Source organism: Myxine glutinosa, chromosome 1 (assembly GCF_964187855.1).
Source record: "Myxine glutinosa chromosome 1, kmMyxGlut1.1, whole genome shotgun sequence".
Taxonomy (NCBI): Eukaryota; Metazoa; Chordata; class Myxini; order Myxiniformes; family Myxinidae; genus Myxine; species Myxine glutinosa.
In genome coordinates this window covers 17,322,193-17,339,917 of record NC_136261.1, presented here as the reverse complement: position 1 = coordinate 17,339,917, position 17,725 = coordinate 17,322,193, and positions in this window count along the sequence as shown.

Here is a 17,725-nt window from a genome sequence, read left to right as displayed (position 1 = left end):
AAAATATATATTGCTGGTCTCTGGTCAGATCAAAGTTCCAGAATTGATGCGGCGATGCGGTTTTTGTGCTTTTCTTTTTTTGAAAAGCATGGATTGCACATATAAAGGTGTTGTTTTTTGTGTCCTCATGCCTTGCGGTCCTCCTCATCTGCTGTGGCGCCGTCCAGAGAAATTAAAGACAGCCAATGGGACTTGTAGGCCTTTTTTTGTAAATAATGAACACAAGCTTAAGTTATTTTAAAATGTATTTATTCTGAAAATTATTAGGTTCTTCAAGCATATTATAGACTGCCATTTCGTTCTCGAGATCACCTCGCCGTACCGTCAAACATTCCAATGCGTCGATCGCATCAACACTGCGCACGCGCAAGTGGTCTAACAGGCCGATGGTCTCCCACGATCTCTTCTCCCAGTCCACCAGATTATCACAGACACTTACAACTTCATGCAAACGAGATAGGATCCAGGCCTAACTAACGAAACCATCCGCAGCTCTCTAGGCCTTCTGGTTGCTTCACACGAACCCGACAAAGAACGTCTTCGTTTCAATAAATGACAATATCCAGCCGATAGAGGCCTTGCATCACGTGAGCGTCGTCCATGGCAACCAGTTCCGTCCGCCATCTTGGGTGGCATAAACAACATGGCGGGAAAGCTCTCGTTTGATCAGTTTGGGGTGTACTTACTTTTTCACCTGACTATGTTACATCAGGTCAACGAAAAGATCAGACCGTGCCTCATCATTCGAAATTCCCGATAATAAAATTTACTTCCATGAGGGTGTTGGGGAGAGGGTGGCAATATCGCAAGTCAAAAAAAACTTGTGGAGTGGGGATATTGTTTCGTCATATCAATGATATTATGATATCATAAACGTTGTTATTACCCTCACCTGAGGAGAGGGTATTGCATTTGAGTCTGTATGTCTGTTTGTTTGTCTGTCTATTTGTCTGATTGTTTGTCCGCACAGAATAAATATGATTTTCTATGCAACCGCTAGTCCGATTGACAGGAAATTTCCACGACAGGTGCAACTCCACCTGCAGAATTTTTTAATGATAATGATGACGTCATAGGTCAAGTGGTTTGGCCGCCATCTTGGGAAAATCGAAAAACTTTTCTCCTCTATATGTCCGAAAGTGCTGAATATAAAAAATTGAGACATGGCTCGTTGTAAAGAACTCTCCATGGGGAATAAAATATGTTAATGATGATGCCATTATGATGTCAAAATTCGACAAGTACAAAACTTCATCCTATCAAGATGAAATTTATTGAGCGCCATGTCGGTAAAAATTGGTGGAGGAAAAAATTAATGATGACGTCATCGGTGACGTGGTTCGGCCGCCATATTTGTTTTTAACACAAAAGCCTTAAAAACCACTGAAAATACATCCTGGTGAGTGTTTACAATCTCTGATTGCTCTTGCTTGTTACTTTTGTAATGAGAAGCAGCTTTGGAAGAACACCACAAAAAACGCCTTGGAAAAATTCCACATAAACGGCAGGAAGGGTCATGTAATTTATCTTTGTGGTGTATATAGACTGCAGTAGATCTTCGTCAGGTGCGTTCTTCGACGTAATAAGCATAGATTGATGCACAGATTCCTCCAAATTTATTTTAGTTTAGTGTTAAACAGCATTAGTGCCTGTTTATGAAGGTAATTAAACATGTTTGTGGTTTACAATATTTTTTCTTCTGGTTGGGGTCGTTGCTGCCACAAACACTGCAAGACAAGCTATTTATAAACGTTAACCCGGCATTTGGCCAATGAGGAAACACTCCTTGGGGAAGTGGGATATTATTTGTGTTAATATCATTATATAATAACATTAATATTACGCTATGATCACAAGTTTTGTTATGAGAAGAGTCCTTGTCAAACCGCTGCGATTAAGCCAACTTTTAACACTGAAATACACCTCAACACGCAACCCCATTGGCGGGGAAGATCCCCTTGGCGGAGAAAACCCCCTGGCGGAGAAAACCCCCTGGCGGAGAAAACCCCCTTTGGGAATGAGGTAAATGAATTTGCGACAACCTTCATTGTGTGACCTGGTGTTGTTGGCTTAGCAGTTAGGGTGCAGCTTGGGATCTTAGGATCCTGGGTTCAAATCCCAGTCGATCGCTGAATTAACGCCAGGGGGTTGACTCAGCCTGTCATCCTTCCGAGGTTGGCAAATTGAGTACCAGCTTGCTGGTAAGTCCCTGTGTGTCGCAAGAGGCGACCAACAGGGTTGGCGGCAGGGAGGGCATCCAGCTGTAAAACATTGCTTCGAAAAGGGGACCACGGTGCCAGAAAAAGGCCAACCCCTGCTCTGCGGGGGAAAGTGGCCTCTAAAGGTGGTTCTTCATTGTATGACCCTTCGTTTGTCCTCCTGTCAAGTTTGGTTGAGATTGGATAAGTAAAGACCAAATGCATCAAGGTCAAAAATCGTCAGACAGACAGACACAAAATTGCGTATTTTAGTATGATGGCGTGTTTGAGTCCTGTTGTCAATTGTGTCCTCTTGTCAATTTTGATGAAATACACATAACGGCCAATCAGAAACAATAAAACTGACCAGTCGTGCTTCTCCTTTTCTTCTCAGTATTTTTCCACCCCAAGATCCCACCATTTCCTTTCATTTGTTCATCTCATTTAATTCAACACCTTGACGTGAAAAGTGGGGTGAAGCAATTGGTTCATGTCCGTTCGTCTGTCTGTCTGTCTGTCTACCAATGCCAGTTTAGAATTGAGGAACAACTTGTTTAAATCTAATGTTATATTATGAACACGAATCGGAATATGAATCAGAAAACAATCCTGCTATTTCACAGTACCTTGGTTCTGAATTTGTCCCAATCCCGCATGTACAGATAGCATTGAAATAATTATTTTAATCTGTCTGCCTGTCTGGCTGTCCAACAAAATTGAAAATCATTCCTGATTGATTTTAATCTGTTTTAAACTATGTCATATCGACATTGCTTCAACGGTGTTAAAACAGGAAATTCCAGAATTAATTAATTTCGATAACTTTTACACTCTTTATTTTATTTAAATTGGATGACATACTTGATCACTGAAGAACACAAATGTTCTCCTTTGCACCTCCAAGAACCTCCAGTTTTGCAGTATTTGGATATGTTAAACGTAATTAAGAGACGCACTCACATGGGTCGACCAAGGGTTTATCTCGACAAGGATTCACCGTCTGCCCATGTTTTTCAGTTTCATATCCAGAAAATACACAGAGGTAACAAATGAATCAAATGAAAATTGACGATTTTGTGACCTAGACCTTTTGACGTCTTGGCCTCTTGACCTTTTGCCCCTCACAAACAACAGACTTTGAGTTTGTCACTGCCTCCACTGGGTGTTAAAATTTTGTGAAGATCAGCGTACATCTCCTGCAGGCGATTAATATACATTCAGACAGACAGAGGTAAAATGATAACCTCGTCAACCTTTAGTGGTTGAGGAAACAACAAGGATGTAATACAGTTTCATACAAATTAATTTCATTATTTTCTCATCCACATTTTCTTGAATTACAAGTCTTCATTCAACTCGGTCCTTTCAACCTGAAGCTGTTTACCTGCAATGTCGAGAATTCCGAGTGCAATTCACATCTGTGCAGGTAATTCGTGCCCTTTTAAATACATGCTTGCCGTGCATTACCTGTCCAGCATCTGTTGTTTTTGGTAAAACGTGGAGAATCTCTGATTGTTGGGGAAAGAAAATGTCACTGTTAAATGCAGGAATGTCTGTTTTTATAATTTTAGATTTTATCTGCACACAAACTTTGTTATTAGTGTCTCATGTGATGTGTTTGCAGGTGTCCACATTTTAAAGGTGGAACCTGAAGCTTTGGATCAAAAAGGTGATGAGAATTTTTGAACTTTTGGACTTGTTGCCCATCGATTTATGAATCACTTTCTGGAAATTACACAGTAATGCTGAAAGTATTTAACAACATTGTGATTCAATTCTTTGCTTTTGCCATGATATTCTGCCAGGGAGGGGAGTGGGTATGTTTGAATGAGTGGTGCTGGGGGAGGTCGTGAGTGGATGGTTATTCAATAAAATTTTCACATATACAGTGCCAATGAAAGTCTACACCCCCTTTCAAAAATTTGACCTTTTGTTGCCTGAAATCCTGGCATTAAATTTCATCAAATCAGACTTTTCCACCTTTATTTACACATCGTAAACCCACAACTTCCAAGTGAAACACAAATTCTACAAATTTCAAAACATTAATCAAAAATACAAAACAAGGATACAGTCACGTGAAAAAGTAAGTACACCCCATGTAAAGTTTTGACTTTTTCAACATATTTAAACATACAGATATTTGATCTTCATTTCAACAATATTGATAGATAAAGGTGATATAATATAACAAATATCATGAAACATTTACATTTTGTAGTCCATTGTATAATTTAAATAAACATAAATGCAAATTTCGCGTGAGGTAAAAGTAAGTACACCTTTGGCTCTAATAGGTGGTATTGCCCCCTTTGGCAGAAACAACCTCAAGTAGGCGTTTCTTATAACTGTCTCCCAGTCTCTGACATCGACTGGGAGAAATTTTTGCCCACTCCTCCATGCAGAATTCTTTTAGCTGTGCGATGTTTGAGGGGTTTCTTGCATGCACAGCTCGTTTCAAATCCCCCCACAACATCTCGATGGGATTTAGATCCGGGCTTTGACTTGGCCATTCCAGAACCCTCCATTTCTTTCTTTTCAACCATTCCTTGGTGGATTTACTGGTATGTTTAGGGTCATTGTCATGTTGCAAGGTCCACCTTCGGTTGAGCTTCAACTTACCAACAGATGGCCTCACATTATCCTCAAGCACCCTGGTACAATGAAGAATTCATAGTGGATTCTATGATGGTGAGCTGCCCAGGCCTTGATGCAGCAAAGCTGCCTCAAACCATAATATTTCCACCACCATGCTTTACAGTTGGTATCAGGCTCTTGTGGTCAAATGCTGTCTTTGGTTTTCACCAAACGTGTCTTCTGGTACTGTGGTAAAATAGCTCTACCTTTGACTCATCTGCCCAGGGCACATTGTTCCAGAAGTGCTGGTCTTTGCCGAGGTGTTCATTGGCAAACTTTAGTCTTGCCCTGATGTTCTTTCTGGACAGCAAAGGTTTCCTCCTGGCACACCTCCCATGTAGATCAAATTTGTGCAGCCTCTTTCTAATGGTAGACTCGTGCACTTTGACATCAACAGTGGCAAGAGCTACCTGTAGGTCCCGTGATGATATTCTGGGAATTCTTAGAGACTACTTTCAGCATCTTGCGGTCTGCTCTCGGGCTGAACTTGCTGGGGCGGCCTGGCCTGAACAAGTTCGCAGTTGTTTGGAATCTTCTCCACTTGTAGATGATCTTCCGGACAGTCGAATGATTGATTTCAAATTGTTTGGAGATCTTTTTAAATCCCTTCCCAGACTCGTAGGCATCTATAACCTTTTTTCTGAAGGCCTCAGAGAGCCCTTTTGATCTCGGCATGGTGACGCCGCACACTTCAACAATAAAGAGCAAACCAAACTAAATGTCTGAGGTTTAAATAAGACAGGTTCCTCCAAGATCCTCTCTAACGATGTTCTAATCATTTGCACCTGAGCTGGTGCACCTGATTCTAATTTTAGGTATTTGAAGTAGTGATAAATGTAGGGGTGTACTTACTTTTTCCACATGCGAAATTTGCATTTATGTTTATTTGTCCCCCGTCGCTCAGCGGAGCGAAAGGGGGACTATGGCTTTCCCCTCGTCCGTGTGTCCGTCCGTGCGTGTGTGCGTGCGTGCGGCGTGCGTGCGTGCGTAAGCGAAGGACCGCATTCGAATTTGGTGTGTGGGTGCAACCCACGTCAAAATCCAAGATGGCCGCCGCCATGTATGTCTGATGCCATGTATGTCTGAACCTTGTAACCTGCATATCTTGAAAAATAAGCGAAGTACCAACTTCTAATTTGGTGTGTGGGTGTATCTCGGCATAAGGACGAAAACTATTGAAAATTGGGTCGCCATGTCAAAATCCAAGATGGCCGCCACCATATATATGTCTGAAACTTGTGAGCGAAATATCTCGAAAAATAAGCGAAGTACCAACGTCTAATCTGGTGTGTGGGTGTAACTAGGCACAAGGAAGAACGCTGTTTAAAATCGGGTCGCCACGTCAAAAGCCAAGATGGCCGCCGCCATGTATATCTCTGAACCTTGTGAACGAAATATCTTGAAAAATAAGCGAAGTACCAACTTCTAATCTGGTGTGTGGGTGTATCTAGGCACAAGCAAGAACGCTGTTTAAAATTGGGTCGCCACGTCAAAATCCAAGATGGCCGCCGCCGTGTATGTCTGATGCCATGTATGTTTGAACCTTGTAACCTGCATATCTTGAAAAATAAGCGAAGTACCAACTTCTAATCTGGTGTGTGGGTGTATCGAGGCATAAGGAAGAACGCTTTTGAAAATTGGGTCGCCACGTCAAAATCCAAGATGGCCGCCACGATGTGTGTCCGACACTTGTGAGATGAATATCTTGAAAAATAAGCGAAGTACCAACTTCTAATTTGGTGCGTGGGTGTATCTAGGCATAAGGGAGAAAGCTATTGAAAATTGGGTCGCCACGTCAAAATCCAAGATGGCCGCCACCATATATATGTCTGAACCTTGTGAGCGAAATATCTCGAAAAATTAGCGAAGTACCAACTTCTAGTCTGGTGTGTGGGTGTATCTAGGCACACGGAAGAACGCTGATTAAAATTGGGTCGCCACGTCAAAATCCAAGATGGCCGCCGCCATGTACGTCTGAATCTTGTGAGAAGAATATCTTGAAAGATAAGCGAAGTACCAACTTCTAATTTGGTGTGTGGGTGTATCTCGGCATAAGGAAGACCGCTATTGTAAAGTGGGTCGCCACGTCAAAATCCAGGATGGCCGCCACCATATATATGTCTGAACCTTGTGAGTGAAATATCTTGAAAAATAAGCAAAGTACCAACTTCTAATTTGGTGTATGGGTGTATCTCGGCATAAGGAAGAACGCTATTGAAAATTGGGTCCCCACATCAAAATCCAAGATGGCCGCCTCCATGTTTGTCTGACCCTTGTGAGCGAAATATCATATCATAGCATGTTTTCTGCGTGTTCCACTTTGTCAACTCACATCACTTCCCCGACGGGGGACCTGGGCTTAACGCTTGTTAAATTATACAATGGACTACAAAATGTAAATGTTTCATGATATTTGTTATATTATATCACCTTTATCTATCAATATTGTTGAAATGAAGATCAAATAGCTGTATGTTGAAATATGTTGAAAAAGTCAAAACTCTACGTGGGGTGTACTTACTTTTTCACATGACTGTGTCTCGGTTGAATTATCCAGGCAATGCCATGTGCATCCTCCAACCCCTTGCCCTCCCTCATTCTATCCTCTCCCCTTGCCCTCCCTCATACCGCCCTCTCCCCTCGCCCTCCCTCATCCTGCCCTCTCCCTTTGCCCTCCCCCATCCCACCCTACCCTTGCCCTCCCTCATCTCACCCTCTCCCCTAGCCCTCCCTCATCCTATCCTCTCCCATTGCCCTTCCTTATCCCACCCTCTCCCATTGCCCTCCCTCTTCCCATCCTCTTCCCATCCCCTTCCCTAATCCCACCGTCTCCCCTGCCTCTCTTCTCCCACACCCCTTCCCTCAGACTTGCACCCCACCGTTTCCATCCCCCTCCCTCCAGAATCCACCCTACCGCTTCCCCCTCCCTCTTCCCGCCGCCTCCCACCCCACCCTCAGGACTCCCAACCCAACCCTTTACCCCCCTCATCCCACCCACTCCCTCTGGACTTCCTCCCCACCCCTAGCCTTCCCCCCTCCCTCCAAACTACCAACTCCCTCCTCCACTTACCCTTACTCACCCCTTGCCTCCTTCCACCCCACCCCCTCCAGAATCTCACTCCTTCTACGACTTCGTAGTCAACCTCCCCCTACCCCTCTCTCTCAACCCATCTACCCCTTCCCTTCCCTCCTCCCACTCCTTCCCGGTCCTGCTTTGTTCCACATGCCCCTTAATCCCCTCCTCCCTCACACCCCTTCCTCCCCATCTCCCACACGCCCCTTCCTCCCCTTCTCCCACACGCCCCTTTATCCCCTCCTCCCTCACACCCCGCCCTCCGGACTCCCACCCCGCCCTCTGGACTCCCACCCATTCCCCATGACAGCTGGTGGTTCAAATGTTTATAAGTTCTGATTAGTGAGACGATGACTGTTTAAAACCCATCGTAAGGTGTATCATGGTAAAAAAAAAGAATGTGATCCTACATCTATTGCCAACATTCGCACAGTGTCTGTGTGCTATTTGGGTATTTTTCATTCATAAAACATATTTGCTTTTTTGCTCTTCACCCCTCAGCCCAAATTGGGCTTTGGGGTATTGTCGTCACGGGCGTCGTCCGGGCATCCGGGCGTCCGTCAACTTTTGGTTTCCATCAATTTCAAGGAGAACGGCTTGTCCAATTAAATCCATTTTTGCAGTGTGTGTTGGGGTTGAGTCGAGGAAGCTTCCTTTCGAAAATGGGCGCTCTGCTATTTTCAATATGGCCGCTATGGCAGCCATCTTGAAATTGGTTTCCATCAATTTCGAGCAGAACGGCTTGTCCAATTAAATCCATGTTTGCAGTGTGTGTTGGGGTGGAGTCGAGGAATGTGCCTTTCGAAAAGGGGCGCGCTGCGATTTTCAATATGGCCGCCACGGCAGCCATCTTGAAATTGGGTTCCGTCAATTTCAAGCAGAACGGCTTGTCCAATTAAATCCATTTTTGCAATGTGTGTTGGGGTTGAGTAGAGGAAGGTTCATGGGCGCGCTGCGATTTTCAATATGACCACCACGGCAGCCATCTTGAAATTGGGTTCCGTCAATTTCAAGCAGAACGGCTTGTCCGATTAAATCCATTTTTTCAGGGTAAGTTGGGGTTGAGTAGAGGAAGGTTCCTTTCGAAAATGGGCGCGCTGCGATTTTCAATATGGCCGCCACGGCAGCCATCTTGAAATTGGTTTCCACCATGCATGGGCTGAGGGGTTACGCCCGCTTTGCGGTGCTATTTTTTTATGCATTATAGTCCTTACTTTGTAACGTTATACCGATTTGATTTGTTTATGCCTGGAATATTTCCTTACATTTTAACTCGATACCAATTTGCTCTATTTTTTCAGTTTCATTTGTGAAGATTGAGCGACCTGATTGGGATGCTGTGGACACTGCAGGTAATAATAAAGTTCCTTTCCTTGTATTTTTATCCTTGTTGAGGTTCACACTTGCACATTTAAAATCTAAGAACTTCAGGTTCCCCTGCACTTGATGGAGTTTTGGTAACTTGCAAGTGGTGAACACTTCAAGCCCAGAATTGATCCTGGATTGGTTATGCTTTGTCGCTTAATGCTGGAATATCCACTCAGCAGCCATGGAGATCAAACCCACACCATTGACAGAAATGGAAAAGCTTACATGCACTCACCATCAAGCTTACATGCACTCACCACCAAGCTTAGATGCACTCACCACCAAGCTTACATGCACTCACCACCAAGCTTACATGCAGTCACCACCAAGCTGTCATGCACTCACCACCAAGCTTTCATGCAATCACCACCAAGCTTTCGTGCACTCACCACCAAGCTTACATGCACTCACCACCAAGTTTACGTGCACTCCCCACCAAGTTTACAAGCGCTCACCACCAAGCTTTCGTGCACTCACCACCAAGGTTCCATGCACTCACCATCAAGATTTCATGCACTCACCACCAAGCTTTCATGCTCTCATCACCAAGCACATAAGCACTCACCCCCAAGCTTCCATGCACTCACCAGCAAGCTTTCACGCACTTGCCACCAAGCTTTCGTGCACTCGCCACCAAGCTTTCGTGCACTCACCACCAAGCTTTCGTGCACTCACCACCAAGCTTTCGTGCACTCACCACCAAGCTTTCGTGCACTCACCACCAAGCTTTCGTGCACTCACCACCAAGCTTTCATGCACTCACCACCAAGCTTTCATGCACTCACCACCAAGCTTTCATGCACTCACCAACAAGCTTTCGTTCACTTGCCACCAAGCTTTCGTGCACTTGCCACCAAGCTTTCGTGCACTCGCCACCAAGCTTTCGTGCACTCGCCACTAAGCTTTCATGCACTCACCATCAAGCCTTCATGCCCTCAACACCAAGCTCATGTGCACTTGTTGTAAATGTGGCCTGATTGCAGTTCTAACGTTTCTACCCATCTACTGCTGTACTTGCAGCACAAATCATGTCCGTACTTTTTATAGTCCCTGGAGGACGAATATTGGATCGTTGTAATCATGATGACGAGTGTGTTTCGACATACTCATTGAAATGCGGTGCATCGCCCACAACTTGGAGTGTTCCATGTCAAATTTTGTCTAAAGCGGGTCATCTTAATTTCAGATGAACCGAGCGTGTGCGATTCTCTGTCAACATTGCATGCTTTCTTGGTGGAGGCCATTAATGCAACACTATAAAAGGAATACGTGAAAACATTGTTAAGGCAAACTTTTGAATGTGGATAAGAAGATGTATAATTTTAGTCTTCATTGTCGAAGGGTCATGGAGAAGCTTTTGCACATTTCATGCAGGACGAGGAATGTCAGGCAGTGGTGTATGATGTGTTTTTAGCCTGTCCTCAGTGCAGGGCTTTTGCAATCACTGCTGTGTATCTATCTGTCTGTCTGACTGCCTGTCTGTCTGTGTGCCTGTCCAGGCCGTAACGTCTTTGCCATTTTAGCTTTTGTCATCAAATTTTCAACAGAGTTTTATGATGAAAACGAGCGTGGATCAGCACGCGACGTGTGCCTCCCCACACATCGCCAAATAGGCACGGGCTTGTTTTAACTGAGGATAATGACCTGACACCTTGAGTTGCTATGTTATGATTTACACCAATCATAACACAACTATTTTTTTCCTCCATATTTATTTGTAATATTGGTGATATTATTTATTTGTAATTTAAGTGTAACTCGCAAAAGTAGCCAGCGTTACTGGTCAAAGCAGAGTCGGCCATCCGAACAAACTGATCAACCGGACAAGAAGGACCTTGGTCAGAGAGGTGACCGAGAACCCAATTACCACTCTGACAGAACTGCAGAACTCCTTGACTGAGATGGGAGAACCTGATGGAGGGACAAGTCTCAACAGCACTTCACAAATCTATGATTTATGGGAGAGTGGCCAGATGATTGGGAAAATATGGGAAAATTTTTATTTTTGTTCAAATGGTCAAGAATGCATACAATCGTGAATTCTCATCCGATTGACTTGATTAAATTTGAACACAATTTGCATATTGCATCATTGAATTACTTCACCAATAAGATGCTGGGAAATCCAGTTGTTTTGAGGTCAAAAGGTCAAATGTGAAGATCACAAAATCGTCGATATCCATGTGATTCACTTGAAGTTTGAGGAGTGTTTGCACAATGGGTCACTGAAACCTTTTGGTTTTGATTGTCTGAAGGGTAAGGTCGCATAAAATTGTCAATCTTTTTTTTTTATCGCTGTTTTTGTCATATTTAGCATACGCAAGAGGAAGTCTAAACACAAAGCTAACGCTGACGGTCTTTGCATCATCAGATGCTTTCTAGTTACCTTCGCAAAAGCGGAAGGTTATGTTTTGATCGCTGTGTATTTATTTGTATGTCTGTGTGTGTGTGTGTGTGTATGTTATTCGCATAACTCAAAAAGTATTCAACCGAATTGCATGAAATTTGGTGGGATGATTGGTTATTATACGGGACACATTTGATTAGATTTTGGGAGCAATCGGGTCAAAGGTCAAGGTCAAGGTCACGAAAAGGTCAAAATCGTATTTTTACCATAGCGCGGTCAATTTTTATCCAATTGGCATGCAACTAATGCCAAAATGTTCAGAATTCAATGCCCGATCTTGTGATATACGACATGACCCAGTGAAGACATTACCCTTGTTAGCGGTTGGGGGTCAAAGGTCAGGGGGGTCACGACCTTGCAAAATGTGCGTTTTTTGTCATAACTCGGTCAATTCTTATCCGATTTGCATGAAATCAGCACCAAACTGTTCACTGTTCTGTTCCCTACACTCCCATGCCAAGTACAGAACAGTAGCTGCGGCGAAGGTATGCGCTCTACCGAGTGCCCGTTCTAGTTTCTTTTAGAATGATGTTTTTTTCTTTAATTGCAACAAACTTCCGTGTTTATCTAATTCATCAGATTGTTTAAGAAATTTGGACATTTGATAAATTGGATATTTGAGATGGACGTTAACTGTCCACATTGAACTTACAAGGAATAAAGATAATTTGTGTTAAAACTTTGAACAACCCTTTATTAAAACCAATTCAAATGTATGTCTGCATTGTTTGTGCCCCTCAACCCCTCCTCAGGCCGTAAAACTGAGCATACTCAGAAGATTTCTGACAGAAGTGTTCCACGCTGCGTTCCTGATGTCCAAGTCAGACCTCGCTCGGAAAAGCAAGAACAGCAACCCTGCAACAAGAAACCTAAACACAACTTAAATATAACTCATTATGTTGATAAGTTCAGGCAGCAGAGAGAAAAATCTGTTGTTGCTAAGAAATCATCCCATACATCAAAGTTTTTGCAAGGAGAGCTGAAAGGATACATCGTGGGAAAACCTCACGAGTGCAAATTTTGCAACAAATCATTTTTAAAATCAAGTCTTTTCAAAAACCACATGCTTAACCACACAGGAGAAAAGACGCACAAGTGTACAGTTTGCAACAAGACATCCACACGGAGACACCATTTGCTATCTCCTCTTAAAATTCATGGAGGAGAGAGGCCTTACAAGTGCACAATCTGCAACAAGACATTCATGCAGTCAGGACATTTGCATTCTCATCTTAAAATTCATACAGGAGAGAGGCCTTACAAGTGCACAATCTGTAACAAGACATTCACGCAGTCAGGCAGTTTGCAATCTCATCTTAAAATTCATACAGGAGAGAGGCCTCACAAGTGCACAATCTGCAACAAGACATTCACGCAGTCATGCAATTTGCAATCTCATTTTAGAATTCATACAGGAGAGAGGCTTTACAAGTGCACAATTTGTAACAAGACATTCACGCAGTCAGGCAGTTTGCAATCTCATCTCAAAATTCATACAGGAGAGAGGCCTCACAAGTGCACAATCTGTAACAAGACATTCACACAGTCAGGACATTTGCATTCTCATCTTAAAATTCATACAGGAGAGAGGCCTGACAAGTGCACAATTTGTGACAAGACATTCACACGGAGAGACCATTTGCAATCTCATCTTAAAATTCATACAGAAGAAATTTGCCAATGACTTTGAACTAAATGCTGCACAAACCAAGAAAATGCTCAAATACCATCATACAATTAATCTCCGAGGGTCTTCACGGTTTGGTTCCATGTCAATTACGAGTCTGACTGACAGCTGGACTGGGTCTGGTTTGAGGCAGCTAGTACACCCACTCCGAACAGGAGCGGCAGGAAGGGTTATGTTATTATCCTCTGTGTGGCTATGTAGATGACAGTAGATCTGTGCTTGGGACTCAAGAATGTCAGATGTATTCTGTTAGCAAGTTTCTGCCGTCACGCTTTCTCTGTGGTAATATACCTTTTGTCCTTAAAAACCTGTATATGGTCGTTTGATGTTCGGGACTTTGTCATTAAGCGCGAGAGAATTGGCTTTAAAAATCCAGCAACATGTATTTTGGGAAACGCGCATATGGTACTGCTCAAAAATTACGTAACTATTTTTGAGGTGCACATTGACTTGATTAATGCTTACTCGGAATTTTACATGCAACCCAAACAAAGCCAATGGAAATGTGATGCAACAAAGCCTGACATTGTGTTATAATCAACAGAGGCCGACAAAGGCCGAATGTGCTCAGCACAGATACAAGATGGTGGCCATTTTATTCCTCTCGGCTCAATGGTGGGTGGAGTCAATCTACAGATATGGGTGTGGTCCAGCAGCTGTCCGACCAATGGATGCACATTTCAAAAATCGACCCCCAACAATAATCCCAGCAACAATAACACAAAGCTCTTGTAAACTTGTGACATATTGCTGGTAAAAATGAAGTCAAAAGTACCTGGAAGCTGAAGAGCACCGACATTATGCCAGTGATAGCTGGAGCAACATGAGTGATAAAGAAGACCCTCAGTGAGACTTTGAAAGCTGTCCCGGGGATTATTACGACAAACGTAATCGGGGATCCCGATTCCGGGGATCCCGGGAATCAGGGATCCCGGGGATCCCGATTACTGTCCCCCCTTGGTCAATTAATCCGCCGTCATGGTCTCCAATTCCACTGCTTCGCCGATGACATCCAGCTTTTCATCTCCACCAAGTCCATCTCCACCGCCACCCACTCTATCCTGACAAACTGCATCACTGAAATAAAATCCTGGCTTCAAATCAACTTCCTCAAACTTAGCTATGATAAATCTGAAATAATCATCATTGGCCCAAAAACGCTCACCAAATCCACCCATAACTTTGCCCTCAACATCGACGGTTTCCCAGTATCCACCTCCCCTCACATCCGGAATCTTGGCATCATCTTTGACCAAACCCTCTCCTTCGACAAATACACTAAACAGATCACAAAGACAGCCTTCTTTCACCTGAAAAACATCGCCTGTCTCCGTCCATCCCTCTCCTCCACGGCTGCAGAAACCCTCATCCACGCCTTCATCACCTCCCGTCTGGACTACTGCAAAAGCCTCCTCTTTGATTCACCCACAATAATCATCAATAAACTCCAATACATTCAGAACTCCGCTGCCCGTCTACTCACCCATTCCCGGACCCGTGACCACATCACCCCCGTCCTTTACAAGCTTCACTGGCTCCCCATCCCCCAGAGAATCCAGTACAAAATCCTCCTCTTGACCTACAAAGCCCTCCATAACCTGGCCCCATCCTACCTGACTGACCTCCTCTCCAGACACACTCCCACCCACAACCTCCGCTCTGGGTACCAACCTCCTGACGCCCCCCCCCCCCCCCCCCATGCGGACCAAATTCAAATCCTGGGGGGACAGGGCTTTCTCCATCGCTGCTCCCACCCTCTGGAACTCACTACCTCACACCATCAGACTCCTCCTCACTCACCACATTCAAAACATCACTCAAGACCCACCTGTTCAACACTGCATTCAACATTTAACCCACAGCATTTAACCCCTGACTATCTCTTCTCCTTCTCCTTCCTCTTGCTTTGATTATTTACCTGTTGATTTTTGTCTTTTTGCACTTGTTTTTTGTACTCTGTCAAAGCGTCCTTGGGCTTCTTGAAAAGTGCTATATAAAATAAATGTATTATTATTATTATTATTAAACAAGCTGTCGATCGAGGCTGTCTGGGGTTCAGTGCTGATCCTGACAAGAACAAATATGGAAACAACAAAACTTCATAACTTGATCCTTGAAATGTGATTCTTGACTGAACTGGAGGTGTTCGAGTCCTGGGAGGACTCCTTTCCACCTACTGAAATTCCCCAAATGGAGAATACAACCAACGAGAAAGGCCAAACAAGTGCATGGTTTGCAACAACACATTCTGCAATCGAGCAATTTACGATCTTGTGACAACATTCGTACCGAAGAGAGGCCTAACAAGTGCACAATCTGTTACACGTCGTTTTTGGAATCTTCTTCTTTGACATACCACATCAGAATCCATACAGGAGAAACGAAAGAATGGAGGTGAATACTTTGAGGCCTGTTTGGTCTCCATTCCATCTCCTGAAACATACGCAGGTGTGGATATAGCAGCCAACAACGACCACAATTTACACGTCTATGCATATAAGGGCTCACACACACACACACACACACACACACACACACACACACACACACACACACACACACACACACACACACACACACACACACACACACACACACACACCTGGTGAGACTTGGGAGGGCTCTGGTCCACCTTCCGAAATCCGCATATGCAGACACAGCAACCAATGAGCGAAAAACCTTACGTTTGCACCCGTTTGCAAAAAGTCATTTTCTTTATCCGGTGGAGACCCAAAAATAAATTCACAAAGCATTGCGTCCGGACATCGTGCTCAAACACAAAAAGGAAAAGACAGCATTGCTGATTGAGGCTTCAGATAACAACCAAGGAGAGACCGCACAAGCGCACGCTTTGCAACAAGACATTTATAATATCGATCAGATTGCAGCCTCATGTGTGAGCAGCTTCACAAATGCAAAGTTTGCAGAAAGTAGTTTCCATGGTGAACCAGCATGTTTACAATCTCACATGATCATGCAAAGCGTAAAAATGTCCCACTGTTGTACAACCTTTGGCATTTTCACATTTAAAAGATTAAAAAGCTGATATGTGAATTTATACAAGAAATCAACCCAACAGAAGAAGAAAAAAATTAAGAGCGCAACAAGTGAAAGACGAGGCTAAAATAAGTGAATGGTCACCCTCAAATGGGGAACTTCCCCCAATGCCACAATGGATGGCCATGACACTTGGGATGGACATCTGAGAGCAAACTTTTAAAGAGAATGAAACATTCACGACCCACAAAATCTTGTACAACTAGAACGACACTCAGAAGAGAGCATACCTCCAGAATCCGTCCCCAACTTTTCAGATATTGTGCTGTATGTCGGATTTAGCCCGATCACTCAATAGTGAAGAATCTATTCCAGCAGCTGGATCCGGATATTCACCGAAATCGAATCATTTAGTCCTCGTCACACACCCAAACACTCCATATTTCGTCTGAATCCGTCCATAACGTTTTGCGATATCCTGTTCACAGACAAACAGACAGGGGTGAAAACAAAACCTTCACTGGCAGAGGTAATGACACATACTGTATGTGGGATGGGTCACACATTGATCCATTTAACGTTTCTGCAGAGTCATCAACAAGGTTCATCAATTTATGTAACTGAAGCAGTTGCATCACCGATGGTAGAGGAACGCATGTGTTATGCTTTGACCAAGGGAACCATTATGGCCACAACATTCATGACTGAATGCTTCGTTAAACATGAGGACGAAAAACTTCCCCAAAAGAGTCTCTATGATGCCATCACAAGATCAACAAGGTGGTATTCATAGAATACTTACGCTGCGCAGTCAACTTGCTGCAAGCCAACTCTTCTGTTTCTGAAGGTTTTTTTTTTTCTTTGATCCAATATGGCTGCCAGACCATGTAAGCGATGACATCATATATTTCTATTCTCTAATGTAATTGTTGTGTAGATCACACTTAATACATTTCAAACTGGTAAGGCCAAGTGCTGTCCTGTCGAATCATGACGTTGAAGTGTGGTGCTACACACACAACATGTTTGCCAAAAAAGGTAAGCCACAACACGTAGGATCAAAACCAAAAGAGTTTATTGTAAAGCTCAAACTGTAGCACTGACTTGCTCGGGGCTGCGAGCCCCGTGTATATCCCGAGGCCACGCCTACCCCTCGGGCGTGGCCGACACCCCATTGGTGCGCGGAATGATGTCACCGCGCCAGCGAGCCATCGTGTCTGCCACACGCGCCCCCCCCCCCAGAATTCCCGCGCACCTGAAGGGTCAGTTTGCGGGGCAAACGGATGACCCGGCCGAAGCGCCCTCTGGCGGCTGGCGGCGTTTGGGATGCCATCTGGGATGCCTCTGGCGGCATCTGG